The following is a 7368-nucleotide window of genomic DNA, read 5'->3' as shown; positions in this document are numbered from 1 at the left end:
GGCTTCTTCGGTAACGAGTCCTGGTACGGAGCTGACGCCCCTGTTCTCCATTTCAAACAACTGACTGAAACCTGCTTAGACTACAAGTCTTAAGCAAACTGGTTTTGGAAATGTATAGAAATAGTTATAATTATCAGAATATTTAAGTGGAACATGGTCAACTTGGGTGTGACGTCATTCCCTGCTCCGACATCAGACTTCCAAGGTAAACGGAGGTAAACCAAGTTGGGCACCCATTTGACACCCATGTGGCAACATTGTCCTCCTTTTTGAAAACCAAAGTATCACCACTACCAATTAACTGCATTACCCCAGGGGCACTACATGACACTCACCTGTTCCCTTTCTCTCCAACTCATCCCGAAATTATTGGATGGAGCACCAGCCATCATTCCAGAGAACACAATTCTGGGGCGGTCTCATACCCCTTTGAAGCTCACACCTGGCATTCAGCATGGTGCCAATGAGTTTGTGTTTACCTACTCCAAGGAGTCCTATTGGAGGAAGCAGCTGAATCTGCAGGTGTATGGAAGCGTATGGTCATACGGGTCTACCAGCAGTGGCAGAAATCCCAGCCTACAGGAAATTCTTGTCAGAATTGTGGCCGAAAGACGAAACTAGCAGACATGAATAAAAATGCAGTTCCCTGCGGAGTGTTCTTCCAGAAATTGGTGATTAAGAACCTGCCTTGACTTCTAGAGGCAATTCTTGCCTGGAAGTGATGCAATTTCCGAGGAATTCTGAGGAAAATTTCCTGTATGCTGGGATTTCTGCCACTGCTGGTAGACCCGTATGACCGTATGCTTCCATACACCTGCAGATTCAGCTGCTTCCATCACACAATTCACATAAATGCAACGAGATACTCACTGCACTGTACTCAATCTATGAATCCCGCCACACACCCCACAGGTATTTATAGCTTGATCATCCTCGTGCGGCGCCATCTGCAGGAGCCTGAAGTTACTTCCACCTTAAACACGCAAGGGGGGGGTCATTTTTTTCTGTTCCAGGGAGCTAATCATTTTGGTTAGTATATCTTTGAGAAGTATTAGTATTAGTTCTGGTCAAGTTTCAAGTTTTATTATATATATAATACACAGTCCAACTAGCAGTGAAAATAGACTGTAAGCATTCTCACGTTTTTAGCTTTAGTAGAAAAAGGGTGCTAATAGCCTAGCGTTTATATATCTGGCTTACACGCAAGACTACCACCAAGAGGAAACCTAGCAGAGCTGTGTAGAGGATGTGTTTACCTAGAACGGAGAAGAAAACAGTGAAAAGAGAACTGGAGTTAGAAAAAGTGACCACATCAGAGACAAAAGTCAAAACAAAAGTGGGAGGGAGTAAGCAATAGAATGAGGAGAGAGAGAGAAACAATGAGAAGGAAGGGGGAGAGAGATCAGATGGGCGAGAGACAAAGAGAGAGAGAGAGAGAGAGAGAGAGAGATCATATGAGTCACCTTGTCCCAGTGCACTGTATCTATCGCTCTTTTCTCATCTCTCCGCTGCGGTATGGGCCGAAACTGAGAGTGGTGACACAGTCACACATGGTTCTTTATTTAGTTGGATTTCCCCTCCCTGTCCTTGCTTTCTGAATCACTAGTGTCTTTCTCTCTAACCCTTCAGATCAGATCAATCAAATGCTTTCAAAAGTATCTAGCAGGACCTTTATCCCATCACCGCTGTGGTTATGTCTAACGGTTAGGTCTACGACTGGAAGGTTGTTGGTTTAATCCCCTGGACTGGCAAAGAAAAAAGACAGTGAGGGGTCAGAGTGAAGGGACAGGGTTTTGTCCTCACTAAGGTAACCTTGAGCACTGCTGCCTGGGTGCTGAGTCACTTGCTGCCCCTAGTGTTTGTGCTGCAGTTGCTCTACTACTACACTCTTAGGGTGTCACGTTGCCACAGCAGAACCTTTTTGGTTCTTCAAAAGGTCTAAAAGGAAAGTGGTTCTTCTATGGTGTCGCCTTAAATAACCCTAGGCTAGGTTTTGTGGGACTGCTGTGAAATAATTATGATACACCAATCAGCCAAAACATTAGAACCACTTTAGCATCACTGAGTGGGATCTACATATAAGGCAGCAAGTGAACAGTCCGTTCAAGGGTTCTTCAGGGTTCTTCATGGTTCTTCAGTAAAGACAGTGGTTCTATGTGCAGTTGTACATGAAGGATTGAGCACCCTTGGCCAAATGACACATTGAGTTAGGGTTTTTTAGCACAATACCTTAAAAATAAAAATAAATAAAAATATAAAGTAATAATACATAAGAATCATCAGTGTGGCCGATGCAAAAGTTTGGACACCCTAAATGTTGCAAAGGCTTGGGTGTTTGTTTTTTTGACAAGGTATCAGACCATGATTAGCAGCAAATTGGGCCTGAGGCATGTCACCAACTGTAATTAGGAGCCGTCAGCTGAATCATGGTTCTTCAATCAGCCAGAACATTAGAAACAGAACATCTCCAAAGCATCAGGCAGGTCTAGTATGCGTTGGTCCGTACTTACCAAAAGTGCTCCAAGGAAGAACAATCAGTGAACCGGCGACAGGGTCATGGACACCTAAGGCTCAGTGATGCTCACGGAGGCCCCACCGCACAACTTACAGGCCTTAAATCTGGGATCTGCTGCCACATAGCACAGGAACACGAACACCATTGGAGTTCATGCCTTGATAGATCAGATCTGTTGTGGCAGCACAAGGGGAACCTACTCCATATTGGACAGGTGGTGCTAATGTTATGGCTGATTAGACTTTGTTTTTTTTTTCTTCTTATATTCTTGGCCAGCCACACACATATGTATCCATCCATCAATGAAAGTGTGAATGTAGGTAAAGTGAAGTATTGGTGCAGGATCTCCTACCATCAGAATTTCATGTTTCCCTCTTTGTTGATGAGCTGCAGTGGGGCTGTGATTCTACGGGCAGCCCCTGGTGAAAGTGTGACACGCAGACAGAAAACAAAGATATGTGCAGTGGTGTTTGTGATGGTTGACAGTTCACCTGTTTAGAAAGGAACTGGTGTCAGACCCCCGGGGGCCCAGACACAGGGCAGATATCGCCCTCTGCTGCCCTGAGGTGAAGACTGCGACTCTGTAATGCGAGATGTGAAAAGAATTATGCAATAAATCACAGTTCTGTGCTCTGTGGTTCACAGTTTTGCAAGCATTCCTGAGAACACTGGCTTCTTCAAGGGTTCCTCAGTAAATGGTTCTATGTACATTTGTACATGAAGATTCGAGCACCCTTGGCCAAATGACACATTGAGTTAGGGGTTTTTCTTTCTTTCTTTCTGAGAAGTAGTTATTGAGAAGTACCACAACCAAAATATCTAAAAAAAAGTTTGCAAAAATTTGGACACCCTAAGTGTTGCAAAGGATAGGGTGTTTGTTTTTTGACAAGGTATCAGACCATGATTAGCAGCAAATCGGGCCTGAGGCATGTCACCAACTGTAATTAAGAGCTGTCAGCCGAATCAAATTCCCAAGCTTGATATATTTTTTGACTCCTTAAACTTTGTACTTATGCTGTGTTCACTTTACCTAGAAAATCGGATTTCAGAGCTGAGAAAGACGTCACACATTCCAGTTCATCATTCTGAGACTGGTAGTTTTCCAAAAGACTTTGGAGCTTACCACAACTGGTTGGACAATCCTTTACCAGTGTTTTATGGTGAATCTAACCAAAATATGTCCCACTTTTTGTCCTCGCATATGTCTCAGGTTAGAATTGTTAGCGATACCAGTTGATAATGACGCATCGTTCGGTATTTTGCACATCCAAACACCATGGAAACACGTCCACAGATAGAATTTACACATTACTGTGTGTATAGGACTGATCTAATGAGATAAATAGAACAATAGAAGATAGAAGCGCTGATAAATAGTGCAATACTACTGCTTTTACTACTGTTGATGTGCAGTGCAGCCATCTTGGATTTTGAACTTTGGTTGGTAAGGCTCCCCGAAACTCAGAAATGGACTCCTGAAAGCAACAGCCTAAAGGCCTAAAAGTTCTCGATGTAAACAAGGCAGGGGAAAGCTAGACTTAAAGATAGCTAAGTACTTCCAGCTTGCGGTTTCTACATTGGAAGACCCAAAAAAACCTCTTGGAGAGAACTGCTCTGCTCATACACTGGTAAGAAAGGCAAAGCAAATTCCCCATATGACTGCCAAGAACCTGCAGGAATGTTTAGCTGAGTCATTAGGGAGGTGCACCGTTCCACTGTGCAGCATTGCTGCTTGCACAAGCATCAACTTCATGCTAGAGTCATGAGAAGAAAACCTTAACTGTATTCTGGTTATTAAACGTTGGGTGGATCTACGTTTTGGGATTGGTCTGCTGCCAGAGGCATTGCAAATATTGCATGGGTGGAGGGAAGCACAGGTGGTGTTGTTGCACAGAATACAAGTCTGTTTGTTAGAAGCCTGAAGCTTAAAAGAACACTGCTCCTACAACTAAATAACGACCCAAAATCCACTGTGGATTAATTGAAAAAAAAAGAACTGAAGCTTTTGGAATGGCCCTCAGTTCTCCGACCTGAATACGATAGGACATTCGGGAATAGATCTACATTTGGGATTTCTGCCAAAGAGGGGGTTACTATGTAAGGTTCTGACTTTGTAAGGTGCCCAAACTTTTGCTCAGGTCATGATGATGACTAATTAACTACTTAACGACTTCTCAAGAGCATGCAAAACTATATGGAAAGAAATCTAAAGAACCAAATGCTTGATTGAAGCACATTAACTACTTAAATGGTTCTTCTTTATGATGGAAAACCTCCTGCCTTTGGTTCTTTATAGAACTTTTAAAAACGTGGTTCTACATATCCCAAAAAAGGGCTCAACTACTGCTGCTGAAGTTATAGAACCTAGTCTTGTCACTTTAGATATACTGATAAGCCATAACATTAGCACCACATGCCATATATTCATATATTGAGTAGACCCACCCCCCCTTGTTCCATCACTAGAGATCTGACCATTCGAGGCATGGACTCCACAAGACCTCTGAAAATGTCCTGTGGTATCTGGCACAGAAGACAAATAGCAGCAGAAGTTGGCCTTAATGGATCGCATCAGTGAGCCCATGACCCTGTCGCCGGTTCAACGGTTTTCCAAAAGAGCACTTTTGGTTGGTACTGACTACTGCAGACCAGATGTTTTGGACATGTTCTGACTCTGTTATGTAGCCATCACAATCTAGGCCATGTCCATATTCACAGCTGGTCACTTCATCGGTCTTGAGTTTCAGGATTATATCTGGATAACGTCAAGCCATGTTAACGTAACTCATTCCACAACCGAAACTCCTCCCAGTACATCTAAAACACCAGTAATAATTGCTGTGTAACAAGCAGATTTGCATATTCCATCCTATACAGCAATCGGATTTCAGTCTGACTAACCGGAGACACATTTGACTACCAAGCGTAATCAAATGTGGCCGAAACCACATCAGAATACAATCCGGATACTAGCCACATGAAGTGATCAGGTGTAAATGAGGTCGGATGCTCTGATCCTCACCCTTGCCCATTTTTCCTGCTTCAAGAACTGACTGTTCACTTGCTGCCTAATATGTAGATCCCTCTCCTGGTGTTAATGTTATGGTAGATCAGTGTATCATTAATTGTCATTTATCCACCAAATCTGAGCCTTTCAAGCTGTGCTTGTGATTCATTTAATTAGAGCCGTAATGATTCAAAAATCTATCACTTGGAAATCGCTCACTCAGATTCTCACAATAGTCACTGCGATATTCGCGATAGTCACTGGGACCTTCATCACTCGATCGACGACTGCTTAGTTACAGTGCACTCTAATTTGATAAGAATTGGAAGTGCAATTAGAGATACAAGGGCTGCACTATTGACACCATTTGAGTTAGTAGGTCATGCAAAGCTAAATCTATGACAGGGTCATTAAGGTCAGCCCAATACTTTAAACATGGTCATACTTTGGGGCCTTTGGCTGGTATGTAACAGGCTTATCACCAGATGTTTCAATCCACATAAGCACTGTATATGCTAGGTGTCACGCCCGCGCCGCCGCGCCCGCCCCAAAGGCGGTCCCGGGCCGTGGCTCACAGGAAAAGATGAACTATTTGTTACTGAACCATGTCGGGTTTATTCGAAGGAAGGACTTTATGTTGAAATGGACTTTTGGGTTGACACCCCTCGTCGCCATTTTGGTTTCTGGTTTTGTTTGTCATGTGACTGTTCATTGTCTGGTTAATGTGTTACACCTGTGGGCTGGTGTATTTAAGTAGGGCTAGGGCCAGTTGCTGGTTGCTGAGGATTACCCTTAGTGCACCACATGCACCCAGGTTATTCAGTTAACGGTATAGACTCTCTCTACCTAGCTAGCTTAGCAGGGGAAGCTAACTAGCTAGGCAGCTCTCATCTCGGGGTCCATTAGGGAGCTACTGCAGGTCTGCGGCGATCTTTCGCCAGGCTTCTTCGGTTCAGCAAGCTGGGGTCCTGGAGCCCCAGGAGTGAGCGACTCTCCAGCTCGTTTCAGCAGTTAGCTCTCCTCACCGTCGGACTGGAACAGTCGTCTAGGTCTGGTGGCTGACTCCTCACGCTCTCAAGTCTAGTAAGTTCAATGCGCCTGACTAGCGCTACTCCGTATGTCCTAGTTCATAGCTTTCCCAGGCTCGGCTTGGAGGTTTATGTTTCTGAGTAATGGTATTGGCTCAGCCCCGGCAGCTAGCACTGCCCTAGTGCCTCACCAGCCCCAGGTGTGTTCTTTTTGTTTGCCCAGTATGGTTTGTCAGTTTTGTTTAGTTCTTCCTTATCCCTAGTAACTGGTGCTGCATTTCTGTTTTGTTTATGGTTTATTGTTATCAATAAACTCCTCGCTTGGTCCATCCCCTGCGAGTGTTCTCCCGTCATTCAGACCGAGTGGATCATGACACTAGGGAACAAAGCCATTGACCTCCAGAGCATCCCATTTTATTTTGGCACAACTGAACACAATGGCCAACGAAGGGTGCATCTTAAAGTAGCTGAATTAGAAGGGGTGTCTAGATATTTTTGGACATTGAAGATAAAGCTTACCCTTCTCTTCACTCTCTCTATACTCTCGGGGGCCACCGATAGCCATACTTGATAGCCATATTTGATTTGGAGTTAACAGTCTGTCCACAACCCAGACAGTTTCTGACCACAAAGATGTTATCATTTTGATATTTTTGGATAGTGGGTCACTCTCAGCCAATCAGTGACACTTAGCCTACGTGTGTAAAACCCCCTGCTACACTTGTACTAGCACAACACCCACTACTTTGCCAGCGCCATGTCCATTTAACCACGGTGTAAAGTACAGAGGCGTCACTACCTTTAGCGTAGGTAGGCCA

This window comes from Salminus brasiliensis, chromosome 3 (assembly GCF_030463535.1).
Source record: "Salminus brasiliensis chromosome 3, fSalBra1.hap2, whole genome shotgun sequence".
NCBI lineage: Eukaryota > Metazoa > Chordata > Actinopteri > Characiformes > Bryconidae > Salminus > Salminus brasiliensis.
Note: the sequence above shows the minus strand (reverse complement) of the source record.